Genomic DNA, 12,535 nt, shown 5'->3' with positions numbered 1-12,535 from the left:
ACGTGATAAATATTCATGCCTATAAAAATTATTACCTTCATTAAACTTTAAAAAATTAAGCTATCGCGTTGACAACATGTTATAAAAGTGAAGAAAAGAGAAGAGAACAGAGAGAAGTCAATATACTTATGTGTGTTTTATTAAGAACCAAAGCTCTGTATTTATAGGACAGAATTAGGGATATAACAGTAATAATTTCTAGAGCTGCAGGGGTGTAATTGTCATTCACCTTTAAACTCTAATAAACTTACCTTTTACAACGTTGGAGTATTTTTCATTTAAAAATGAAACACTTAAAAAAAAAAAAAAACTTCCATTAGGCAAATACCACTTAACAAATATTCTTGATCATTATAAAAATTTTCAGAATTTAATCGAGTCCAAAAAATATTTTTGATTATCTGAAAGTTAATTTTAATTGCACATAAGAAAAAATTCATGATTATTCGAGGAACTAATTTGCAAATTTCTAAATTCCATTGTAAAAGTCAAACGACAGTTTTATTTGACTTTTCAACCTTTTTTAATAAAAAAAAATGTGAGATGCTGAACGACCATTACACACCCATTCACGACGCTTATTCAATGAAAAGAGAATTTCGATGATTCGTCCCTTTAATGAATTTTGACGTTCTGAGTTTATCGGTGTGATAAGATTTTATAATGTCAACTTTTAAGCCTGTGTTCTGGACCCAAATAGATCTGATTGAGACTGAAAGATGGAAAAAAAAAATTACTGTTATCATTAAAAGAAAAGACAGAATTTTCAGTTTTTTATCAATACTTTGGAAGGCCTTAACTTCTTCATTTCAAGGCCAAAATTTATGTTATTTAATCTTGGAAAGATCTAATCCAACCATACCAAATGAGCTTTACGAAACATAGTGAGGAAGAAGTTATCGTTTGATGAAGTTTCGGATTTTACCGTTTTCACGCAAAAAATTAGATTTATATCTAAACTTCAAAAGGCCATAATTTCTTCATTCCTAGGCCAAAATTTATGTTCTTTATATCGTTGGAAAAGATACTGAGAAAATCTATCCAACCATGCCAAATGGGTATCATGAAACATAGTATGAAACTAGTTATCATGTGACGAAATTTCTGATATTACAAATTTCCATATAAAAACAAATTCTCGTCCAAATTTCAGGGAGCATAACTTTCTCATTTGAAGCCCAAAATTAATGATCTTCATTGGAAATGCCTCAAAAAGATCGATCCAACCATATCAAATAGACAGCATGAGACTTAATATATAAAAAGTTATCACGTGACGAATATTAGGGTTTTATCAAGTTTCATACCTAAAATTCAGATTATCATCCAAATTTTAAAACCTCACAACTTCTTTGTTTTAAGTCCAAAATATGATTTTTTTTTATATGGTTGGAAAGCTTATGAGAAGAAATTTTTAACTATACTAATCTTATTTCATAAAGATGAACAAACAAATGGTAGTAAATTATCAAATGATACCAATAAATACCACATGAGGTTTCAAAACTTTGCATACAAGATTCATAACCCAAATTGTATCATGTAATTTCATATTTAAGCATCAATTACAGCAAGGAATTCAACCTTATGGCTCTGATACCAATGTAGGATTTGGTAGCATAATTTGACAAGAATTTTGAGTCAGGAAACTTACTTTAAATGATGAATTCCAAGATTTTTGTGTGTTTGAATCAGCTCGCTATCTAACCATCAAAATCTGCATTTTCTAGTACTCCAATGATCCCAGTCTCAATCATAATGGAAGGAGATTATTATCCACAATCTAAGTGTCAATTTTTATGAGATTTCATGCTAAAAATATGGTTCTTGGGACTTTCCAATTTTGGTGTGAATTTTCATATTAAAATTTACCTTTTTTTTCATGCCACACCTTTTTTTTTTCGTTCCACACCTTTTTTTTTTCCTCGTAACTTCTACATGGAGGTTCCAAGTAGTTATTTGGGATTTGTGGATTTGAATTTCAAATTCAAATCACTCCCTCCAACCCTTTTAATAACTTGTGGGTCGGGTCATACCACATAGGCTAGCCATTATCCGTATTTTCCAATAGATGCATTTAGTTGATGGCTCTACTCAACCTCCACCACAAGAGATATTTATTGAGACCAATATGTATTCCAAAAACACTGTATCATGACTGGTTTAAGAAGGATCAAGTGTTAATGTCTTGGCTTCTTTCATCTCTATCCGAATGAGTGTTCTCTTATGTCGTGGGCCTAACTTTTGTCGGCTCAATTTTGGAATGCTCTAGGGAATGCATTTGGGTCAATTTCTCAAAATAGACTTCAGCTACATATAGACCTCCAAAAGTTAAAGAGAAATGATTTCTCAATTTCACAGCATTTACCAAAAGCTAAAGCACATGCGGTTCAATTAGGTATAGCCGGAAGATCATTATCCATAGCTGAGTTCAATCCAATCATATACAGAAATATTCAAGGTGAATTTCACCCTATTATCATAGCTTTAAATATTAGGCTGGGATCTATTCCTTTCCATGAACTCCATGGCCAGCTAGTTGCTTGAAATTTTGTTAAAAAAGTAATCTTGAAGTAGTCAATCTTGTCAACAAGACACCGCTCTTACCCATGCCGAGACCTAACAATAACCATGCATCCAACAGGAATGGTAACACTCATGAAATTTTGCTAAAAAAGTAATCTTGAAAACCCATTAGTCGATCTTGTCAACAAGATACTATTCCTATCCACTCGGAGACCCAAAAATGATCATGCATCCGACAGTAATGGTAACTTCAATAGCCGATGCAATTATCAGAATAAGGGGCCTTTCCAAATATGTGGCATTTGTAACCGTTGAAGTAAAAAAAACGACGCAAATGGATGCTCAGCCTCATCCCCTCCATAGTTGCACATGGAATGCCTGGTGAGGAGGTAAAGCCCATCGGACAAGAAAAAGGTCCAGCAATCGTTTGCACTTAGACGGTCAAGTCAACGATCAGACGGAAGTATATATATAGAGTGCAATAGTAGGGAGGGAGAATTTGGTAGAGAGTCGGGACGTGCCTTAAAATGAGAATGGATTCATGTATATATAGAAATGGAGACGGGTCAATTGTGTTAATGGGCCTAAGTCCAAGCCCAGTAAGGAGGTGATTATCTAAGCATAATAATAAGCACCTAGGCAAGCCTCCTTAGAGCCTTAGTTTGGGGCTTTTACTTGGCTGCCACTTTGGCCTATGTTGTCCAATAACAATGGGCCTCGCCCGAGTCCAATATGATGGCCCAATATGGAATGATAATTTAGAGGCATAACAGTAGTCTCCCCAAATTCAGGGATGAATATTTATATCATCCGTGGACTTTTAGGATCTGCTGAGTGTATGGTAGCCACTTTTGTTTGGTTTAAGGTGGAAGCTGTTCTCGATCGAGGCGCTGATCCACAGGGGACGACGCGTTGGGATGTAGAAGCTTTGTAAAGTTGATGGGCTCATCTTGACCAAGGCATTGACCTACAAGAAACGACATGCGGGAAATGCCTAGAAGCTTTGTAAAGCTTTTGCTACTCTCGATTGAGGCGTTGACCCAAAAGGGACGACGCGCGTGAGACAACTGGAAGGTTTGTAAAGCTTTTTTTACGCTCGATCGAGGCCCTGACCTGTAAAGGATGACGCGTTGGGATGTAGAAGCTTTGTAAAGCTGATGGGCTCTTCTCAAATGAGGCGTTGACTCACAGAGGACGATGTGTGGGAGATGATTGGAAGCTTTGTAAAGCTTTTGCTACGCTCGACCGAAGCACTGACCCACAAAGGACGACGCGTCGGGATGTAGAAGCTATGTAAAGCTGATGGGCTCATCTCGATCGAGGTGCTGACCTACAGGAGACGACATGCAGGAGATAGCTATAAGCTTTGTAAAGCTTTTGCTACGCTCGACCGAGGCGTTGACCCACAGGGGACGATGCGTTGAGATTTAGAAGCTTTATAAAGCTTATGATGGGCTCATCTCGATCGAGGCGCTGACCCTTAGGTGACGACGCGTTAGGATGTAGAAGCTTTGTATAGCTTATGATGGGCTCATCTCGATCGAGCTGCTGATCGATAAGGGACGACACACAAGAGATAGTTGGAAGCTTTGTAAAGCTGTGGATAGCATCTGATAAGGCGGGGATAGACGTCTCGCAAATTACTATCGAACTATTTGAACCTCATAAGCTGGCCTCGAATAGACGAGGACTTAGAGCTAAGCTCGATGATAGTGAGATAAGGAATAAGTATCTCGTCAATAACTCTTAAAATTTCGGAGTCTTAATGACCTGCCTTGGAATGAAGTGGTCTTAGAGCCAAGCTCAACGATAATGAGGCGAGGAATAGTCTTGTCGAGCCAGAGATAAGTATCTCGTCAATAACTCTTAAAATTTCGGAGTCTTAATGACCTGCCTTGGAATGAAGTGGTCTTAGAGCCAAGCTCAACGATAATGAGGCGAGGAATAGTTTCGTCGAGTTAGGGATAAGCATCTAGTGAAGTGGGAAATAGACGTCCCGTAAATAACTATCGAACTATCGGAGTCTTAGTGGCTTACCTCGAAATGATGAGGACATAGAGCCAAGCTCAATGATAATGAGGCGAGGAATAGTTTCGTCGAGTTAGGGATAAGCATCTAGTGAAGTGGGAAATAGACGTCCCGTAAATAACTATCGAACTATCGGAGTCTTAGTGGCTTACCTCGAAATGATGAGGACATAGAGCCAAGCTCAATGATAATGAGGCGAGGAATAGTCTTGTCGAGCCAGAGATAAGCATCTAGCGAACCGGGGAATAAACCCCGCAAATAACTCGAACTATTGAAGTCTTCATGACTGGCCCTCAGAATGATGAGGACTTAGAGCTAAGCTTAACGATAGTGAGGCAAGGAGTAGTCTCGTCGAGCTAGGGATAAACATCTGGCGAAGCGAGGAATAAACGTCCCACAAATAACAAGACTTACTGGAGTCTTAGTGATTGGCCTCAGAATGATAAGGACTTAGAGCCAAGCTCAACGATAGTGAGAGACGAGGAATAAACATCTCGCATGGCTAGGAATATGCATTTGGCTAGGTGGGGAATAAGCATTTCGCGAATAGGGTTAGAAAATACTCATTTTGCAAGGGCAAACACATCTGACAATTATCATCTTCCTTTTTCAAGGAACGATGATTTCAAAAGGTGCGCCTCTCCCTTTATTCAAGGAACGAGGACTCCAAAAATGCTGCTTTTGACAATAAGATACCCATGAGCAAGGGCTCGTATTTGATAAATAAAGAATTCACGAGCTAGCCTTCAATAATAAGATTGTGCATTTGGTTGAGCACTTTTAATCATCAAATTCAGTGCAAAGGTTGAAGAAGACAATTCTGATCCTCGATATAAAGCCATGGCCAATTTATTTTTCCCAATTGATAACATCAATAAACTCAAGCTAATGATCGTAGAAGCTGTGCCTATTCAAAGCTAGATTAAATTCATTCCCTAAATCATAAAAATGAATTATTATCAAAGGCGTGTAAATCTATCAATTATCCCTTTGGAAGTAGCGGCCCAATCAAACCTTATATATGTCAAAGTGGCTATCACATGCTAGCAACTAAATTATACCATGAAAATGAATCCTAGGCCCATTTAAGATGATAAACCGTTAGAGGAAAAAGAATAATATTGGCCCAATGAAATAAATTTCTAGGCCCAAGTTTACACCAATATTTGTCCGATAAAATGATGCTAGCACTAACCTGCACTTCGTGCATTCTGATGTAGTGGAAATTACTCCACAATAGGCTAGAAAAAATACCACTTCCCATTAAAAATAGCCTGCAACAGCCGACTGAGAAGACCCATTTCTAACCCAACACGCCACCATCACCATCACATTTCCAACCACGTTAATATGTTAAACAAAAGCTAAAACCGACAGTACATTGGGCTAGATGTGAGCATTGGCGACTACCATAACGGCCATTGTCGGAGGTCACGGATAATGACAGTCACGGGAATATAAATGACTGTTTAATTAAGGTCATCGGAATAGAATTTTAGTTGGGCATTTCATCGAACAGGTGGCCTAGAAGCTATGTGTTAGTCAAAATTTTTGTCATGTCATTGGCATGTGTTTGTACTTTACCAGGGGGTTCCATGCTTGAAGAGAATGAACTCCTCTGAATACTTTGAATTTTTCTTGGAATGTAGCACAAGGATTTGGTCTTCATCAGCTAGAATGTTTTAAGAGTTTCTAGTTGTATGTTTGTAAAATAGTTTCACCATTCTTTCTATTTCTGCGGTTGGCAGGTGGCATTCCAATTTTGGTTGGCAGACCCTAATTTCCTTCTTACTTCTAACATTCTTTGCTTTTTCTTATGGCTGGTTGTACTTTTCATTTCATGTTTTTGGGTTGCTGTCTTTCCTTCTTCTTGGTAGAGAACTAACCGGAAAATTTCATTTTTCCGGTGATTATTTTGTACGTGGTATAAGGCGGTTAATGTATTAGTTTCCACAGACGGCGCCAATCTGTTGACGACAAAAAATGATGCAAATGGATGCCCGACCTCGTCTCCTCCACACCTGCACACGGAGTGCCCCGTGAGGAGGCAATGGCCGCTGGATGTATAAAAGGTCCAACGACCATTTGCACTCAAACGATCAAATCAATGGCTGGATGGAAGTATATATATATATAGAGTGCAGTAGGGAGATGGAGAATTTGGTACAGAGTCGGGACGTACCTTAAAATGAAAATGGATTGATGTACATATATAATGGAGACAGGTCAAGTGTGTAAATGGGCCTAAATCCAAGCCCAATAAAGAGGTGATTATCTAGGGGTGAGCGCGGGTCGGTTCGGTTCTCTCCCACCCGGGTTGGTTCGGTTCGGTTCGGTTCTAAAGAGAACTGAACCAAACCAAAATTTTCGGGTATCTAGTAAATGGAACCGTCGGGTCCAAATATAATTATGGAACCGTTCGGGTTCGATTTCGTTCGGTTCGATTCGGTTCCATTCGATTCTGTACTATAATTAAATTTTTTAACATTTATAACAATATTATATAAAAACAACTAATGATACATTCAATGGTTTTGGAATGTCATAGACTAGTAGACTGCCTTGTTCAAATGATCGCTACGGTCAAAGTTTCGATCGACGGAGGTCACAGCTTCGATCGGAGGTCACAGCATCGGCTGACGATATTATAGGTTTTGAAATATCAGCGAGACTGTGAGAGTGAGTGCGAGAGTCGAGACAACGTTATGCACTTTAGTGTATGTGTTTAGAGTTATTTAGTGGATTAAATCTTGTTGGGCTAAGAAATGAAACAATAAAATGGGTAATGAGGCCAAAAATTAAAAAATTAGAAATGAAACAAATTATTGGGCCAAAAATTTGGATTTAGAAATTGTTAATTTGTTTAGAAAAATTAAAATTAAAATAATTTGATTTACTCAATATAAAAAAAAATTAGAAAGATTCGGTTCTTATTCGGTTCTTGGTCTAGAACCGAACCGTACCGTTGGTTCTCAATTTAGATACCCGTTCGGGTATTTAATTTGACAAGAACCGTCGGGTTCGGTTCAGTTTGGTTCGGTCGATTCGTTTCGGGAGATTTGCCCAGCCCTATGATTATCTAAGCAAAATAATAAGCACCTCGGCAGGTGCCTCAACTGGCCTCTTTAGAGCCTCAGTTTGGGGCTTTTACTTGGATGTCACTTGGGCCTCTGTTGTCCAATATCGATGGGCCTCGCCCGAGTCCAATAAGATGATCCAATATGAAATGATAATTTAGAGGCATAGTGGTAATCATACAGATGATAGATATAGAAATGATACACTCTGAGATTAGTCAACTATAATCAATATCAAAATTATTAATGAATCTTACTTATTACGATAGAGCACCATATTTGACTCAATTCGACACCACAGGCTCGATCTCTCGTGGTTTTCGGATACCAATGCAATCTCATCATCAGTGCTACTTATCGAGGTGGTAATCAACTTAAAGTTGCTGATGGCCAAGGCTTGAATATTTATCATGCTAGCTCCACTATAATTTCCTCAAATTTTATTTTTACCTTAGTAATGTATTGCATGTTCACTACAAGAAATTTATGCTTTCCCTATAAATTTTTTTTTGTAGGGAAAGGTTCATTTTTGTAGGAAAAAATCTTTGCAGACGAAAAATTTTTGTAGACACATTTGTGGGGCAAACATAGAAGGAAAAGGTATAAGACGACAAATTTTTAAAGTTTGTGGGTTAAAGTTTTTCCCTACAAACACTTTGGAGACAAACATAATTCGTCATGTAAATTTTCTCCTGACAAAATCATTTGTCTACTAAAGTTAATTTTACCCACAAAACGATTACGCTTTTTCCTACAAATTATGTTGTAGGCTAAATTGTGTTTTTTCTACAAATAAATTGTGTGAAAAGAATATTTGTGACAACATAGTACATATTATTTTGTGGGCTCAACCCTATTTATCTACAAATAATTTTTTGTGGGAAAAACATATTTGTAGATTATTATGAAAGAATTTGTAGGGAGAAAATAAGTTATTTCATATATTTTATTTTTTGCTTATATTGTAGTAATTTTTTTAACCTTATTCAAAATAATATAAAAATGCCATAGGCTATAAATTAATTAAACATGTAGTGTCAATCGATGTAATATTGAATCCAAAATATTTTACAAAAACACAAATGTAACAAATTTACATTTCATCCAAATCCAAACTAGATAATTTTCAATTTACAAGCATCCAGCAAAAGAATAAATAAAGAATAGAGTACTAGTGATTCAAGGAAAATCCAATAAAAGAATACAAGACTTTGAGTTGATTATTAGCAAGCCTGCTTATGAATCATGCAACTTGTAGCAATGAAATCGCCCTGGTGTGTTGGGAAGGTGGACTAGGTAATAGATAACACATAACCCCGTTAATTGTTTCTTGACCAGTTCACCGAGAATGTCTTGTTGCAGCTTTTCAATAAACCTATATAAGAAGGAAGTATTCTTAACATTATATAACAAAAGATAGATAATAAGAGAGAAGACTTAGCATTTGCACACTATTTTAACCACTTTTTATTTCACCACCTTGAAGAGTTGTTAAGGGATCAAGAAAATACATTTAAAATGTAGAATGAAAATGTCATGCCATTACAAGATATTATAGTGTGTTGTCGAGTAAGCTTTAAGAAACATTCCTACAAAAGAAAATCCAATTTTACGAGATAAACAATTAGAATTTGCATTCTTAATAGTTAATACAACTTGGAATAAAACCTGATCAACTAATATAATTCAATGAAATCACTAGCATTTAATCAAAATTTTAAACAACCAAAAATAATTAGCAATATCATAGGAAGCAAAAGCTAGCAAAACATTACGGATGTATATTCAAAAACCTTGAGACAGGGTAAATAATTTGTCAACCACGAAAGTCCTACAAACTCATATTTCTACTTCCAATGTTCAATCCTCACATCCCACACCTTAAAAGAAGGGCATTAGTCTCAATACACTATTTGTATTCTCAACATTTCTTTCTTATGCGGGCTATGCATATCATTAGTAGTTTACAATTTAAACAAAAATTGAAAAGAAAACATATGGTGAAAAGGAAAGCTAATTAAGAAGTAAGAACCAGACCTTAACATGACCATGGAGAAAGAGCAGAACCTTGAGATGAGGCGATTCAATAATAAGTACCCAACTAGGTGCAGTATTGGAGGGGCCATCCCACCCAATATGTGCCACATGCTTAACATCTACTGGTAATCCAATCAGGCTCCTTCACAATTTCAACACAACCAATTTTCAAATTACACCTAAAACTGTCAAAAACCCATTACAATATATAGAAAAAAATGAATGATCTTAGAAATTGTAAATTAGAGGCATTACCAAAGATTTGAGACATTCCTATAATTGTTCTGATCACTCGAAAACGAAAGATGTTCCTTTTTTTCCAAGTTATAGAAAACAAAGTTATTCTTCTATACATTGCATTAACACATCAACAATGAAAATAATTTGCCACATCTATGTCCAGTAAAACACAATGTTTCACACGTCCAATACTCTGGAAATGTTTTTAAAACATTCACAGGAGATGAATACATCTAGAAACTATTTCACACATCCAATACTCTGGAAATGTTTATAAAACATTCAAAGAAGATGAATACATCCATCAATTTAATATTTTCTCTTACATCCATAATACAAGAAAGTCCCCAAAAGAATTGCCCTGAAAATCTAACATGTTTAAATATAACGTCAAAGGAAACTAACCAAGGCATTCAAGAGAAGAACCACAGACATTAACACAAACGTGTACATATTCCTTCACACTTGCATTTTCAAATTTCTTGAAATCCTCGAACATCACTTTCTACACATACCAACAACAAATCACATAAAGACAATCTAAACACAACAAGCATAAATACAAATACTTCTATTCCAACCGACCTTGTGCGAGCCCAAACAATTTCGAGACATATGAAGTATGATTGAATCAAAACCTAGGACCAAATTGCAGATTCGTCAGAAAGTGATAAATAGTCATTGTATTGTTTACATATGAGGTTTGCGCGATGCGGGTTCTCATCCATCAACTCTGCAAAACTGTTGAAAATGAGAAATTCTACCATGGGTCCATCAATTCGAGTAGCAAAATTACTTAATCAATATGTAGAGGATAGTGAATTCGAGGGTCAAGAGAGAGGATTATGGAGTAAAGATCCAGTAAATTATTTTCAAAATATGAGAAAGAGAAGAGATTACCTTGAAAATTGAAAGAACAAGCGGTGTCTTTCAAATCGGTGGCCGCCAAACCGCCAAATTCACCGAAGAGACGATAGAGGCTAGGTTTTGAAGCTGTGAGAGAAAGAACTCAAAGAAGGGCCTTCACGCTTCAAAATTATTTTTTGGAGAGTTTGAATCTAAACCGACACGACCCGCATAAGTCTAAATTTGAAAAATTTCCCGCTAACTATTAGCCTACAAACGGGTCAAATTTTTTGTAGGCTAAGAGGGTGTTTGGTAGATATTTTTATATGAAAATGCATTTTTGAATAGTAAATTAATGGGAAATGTGCGGTTAAAAAATAAGGAAAAGTTTTTAATTTACGTGTAATATTATTTTAATAAAGAATGTGTGGTTGAAAAGAAGAGAGAGATAAATGCATTTTGAAAAAAATGGATACCAAACAGGGCCTAAAGATATATCTTTCCCTTCAAATATTATTGTCGGGAAAAGATATAATTTTTTGTGGCCACAAGTCCTTCCACTATTAAAAATTTTAAGTCAAATCATAACCCTACGAAATGTATTTTTGTAGGGAAAAGTGAACTCCGCCTACAAATTTTAATTTGTCTTTGGAATTTTTGTAGGAAAAGTATATATTTCTTGTAGTTTCCTAATATTACCAAATAATTACTATCGGTTCAAAGGTTTACTAGAGATAATTATTATTTCTTTGAATTTCACCCATCTTATTTTGTTGTTAAAGATCAGGAAACATGGGAAGACTTCGAGGATTGAGGGAACATGGTCTCCACAAGTTAACGTCTCTATCAAATTTTGAAGCTCATATTGCACAGGCTTCCTTGGAAGACTTGCATGCAAGATTAGGGAATTCTAATATGCAAACTATAAATAAAGTTGTTAATCAATTTGATTTGCTTTGTTTGTTTTTGTTTTTTAATTCAAATGTCTTGAACTTCAAATGTTCTTCATGTTATCTTCCATCTATTTAGCAGTCTAGCACTAGTCGATGAGAACTAATTCTCTTGGATATACAGGAATCTCCTCATATATCTATTGATGATTTTACTAGGTTCACTTGGTTTTATCCATTAAAGCAAAGAAGTGATTTGTTTAACGTGTTTATTTTGTTTAAAAAGTTTGTTGAAAATCAAATTGACAAGAAAATAAAACCTGTTCAATTTGATTAGGGTAGGGAATATAGAAAGTTCAATAAATTTTTAAAAGAAAATGGTATAGATCGTCGATCAACGTGTCCTCATACTCATAAGCAAAATGGGATTGCAGAGAGGAAAATTAGACAAATTGTGATACTAGCTTAGCTATGCCAGCTCATAGCCATGTATCATTAAAATTTTGGAATCATGCATTTGATAATGCAACATTAATTATAAACTCTCTATCTTCACCTATTTTGAATAATAAAGCTCCATTTTTTGTTTATTTAATACAAACCAAAATTATAATCGTATCAAAGTCTTTAGATGCTTTGCATATCCTTTGTTACGTGCATATAATAAAAATGAATTTTCATTGATGAATACAATTTGTGTCAATTTAGGTCTATTGTTGAATTAAAGGACGGATCCAGGATTGGATTCAAGATAGGACTACAAAATCTCAAAACGGACTACTACGCTAGAAGAAAAAAAAAATTTCACATAAAAAATTGGTTTTTTACCAAAAAAAAATAAAAATAAAAAACACCTTAAAAAATGTTATTGGGCCTGAGTGGGAGGGGGCT

General features: G+C 35.7%; 1 long non-coding RNA gene across 1 annotated transcript; it reads right to left on the bottom strand.

Moving 5' to 3' along the window:
* Nucleotides 1-10,340: 10,340 nt before the first annotated feature.
* Nucleotides 10,341-10,850, bottom strand: LOC111370269. The gene is made up of 3 exons (XR_002698362.1): nt 10,809-10,850; nt 10,494-10,546; nt 10,341-10,413 (listed from the first exon to the last, which is right to left on the bottom strand). It is a non-coding gene; the product is annotated as an uncharacterized LOC111370269 (long non-coding RNA).
* Nucleotides 10,851-12,535: the final 1,685 nt, after the last annotated feature.

The sequence above is a fragment of the Olea europaea genome, chromosome 21 (assembly GCF_002742605.1).
Source record: "Olea europaea var. sylvestris chromosome 21, O_europaea_v1, whole genome shotgun sequence".
Classification (NCBI taxonomy): domain Eukaryota; kingdom Viridiplantae; phylum Streptophyta; class Magnoliopsida; order Lamiales; family Oleaceae; genus Olea; species Olea europaea.
The sequence above is the reverse complement of the archived record's forward strand: the minus strand, read 5'-3'. Positions and strand labels throughout refer to the sequence as shown.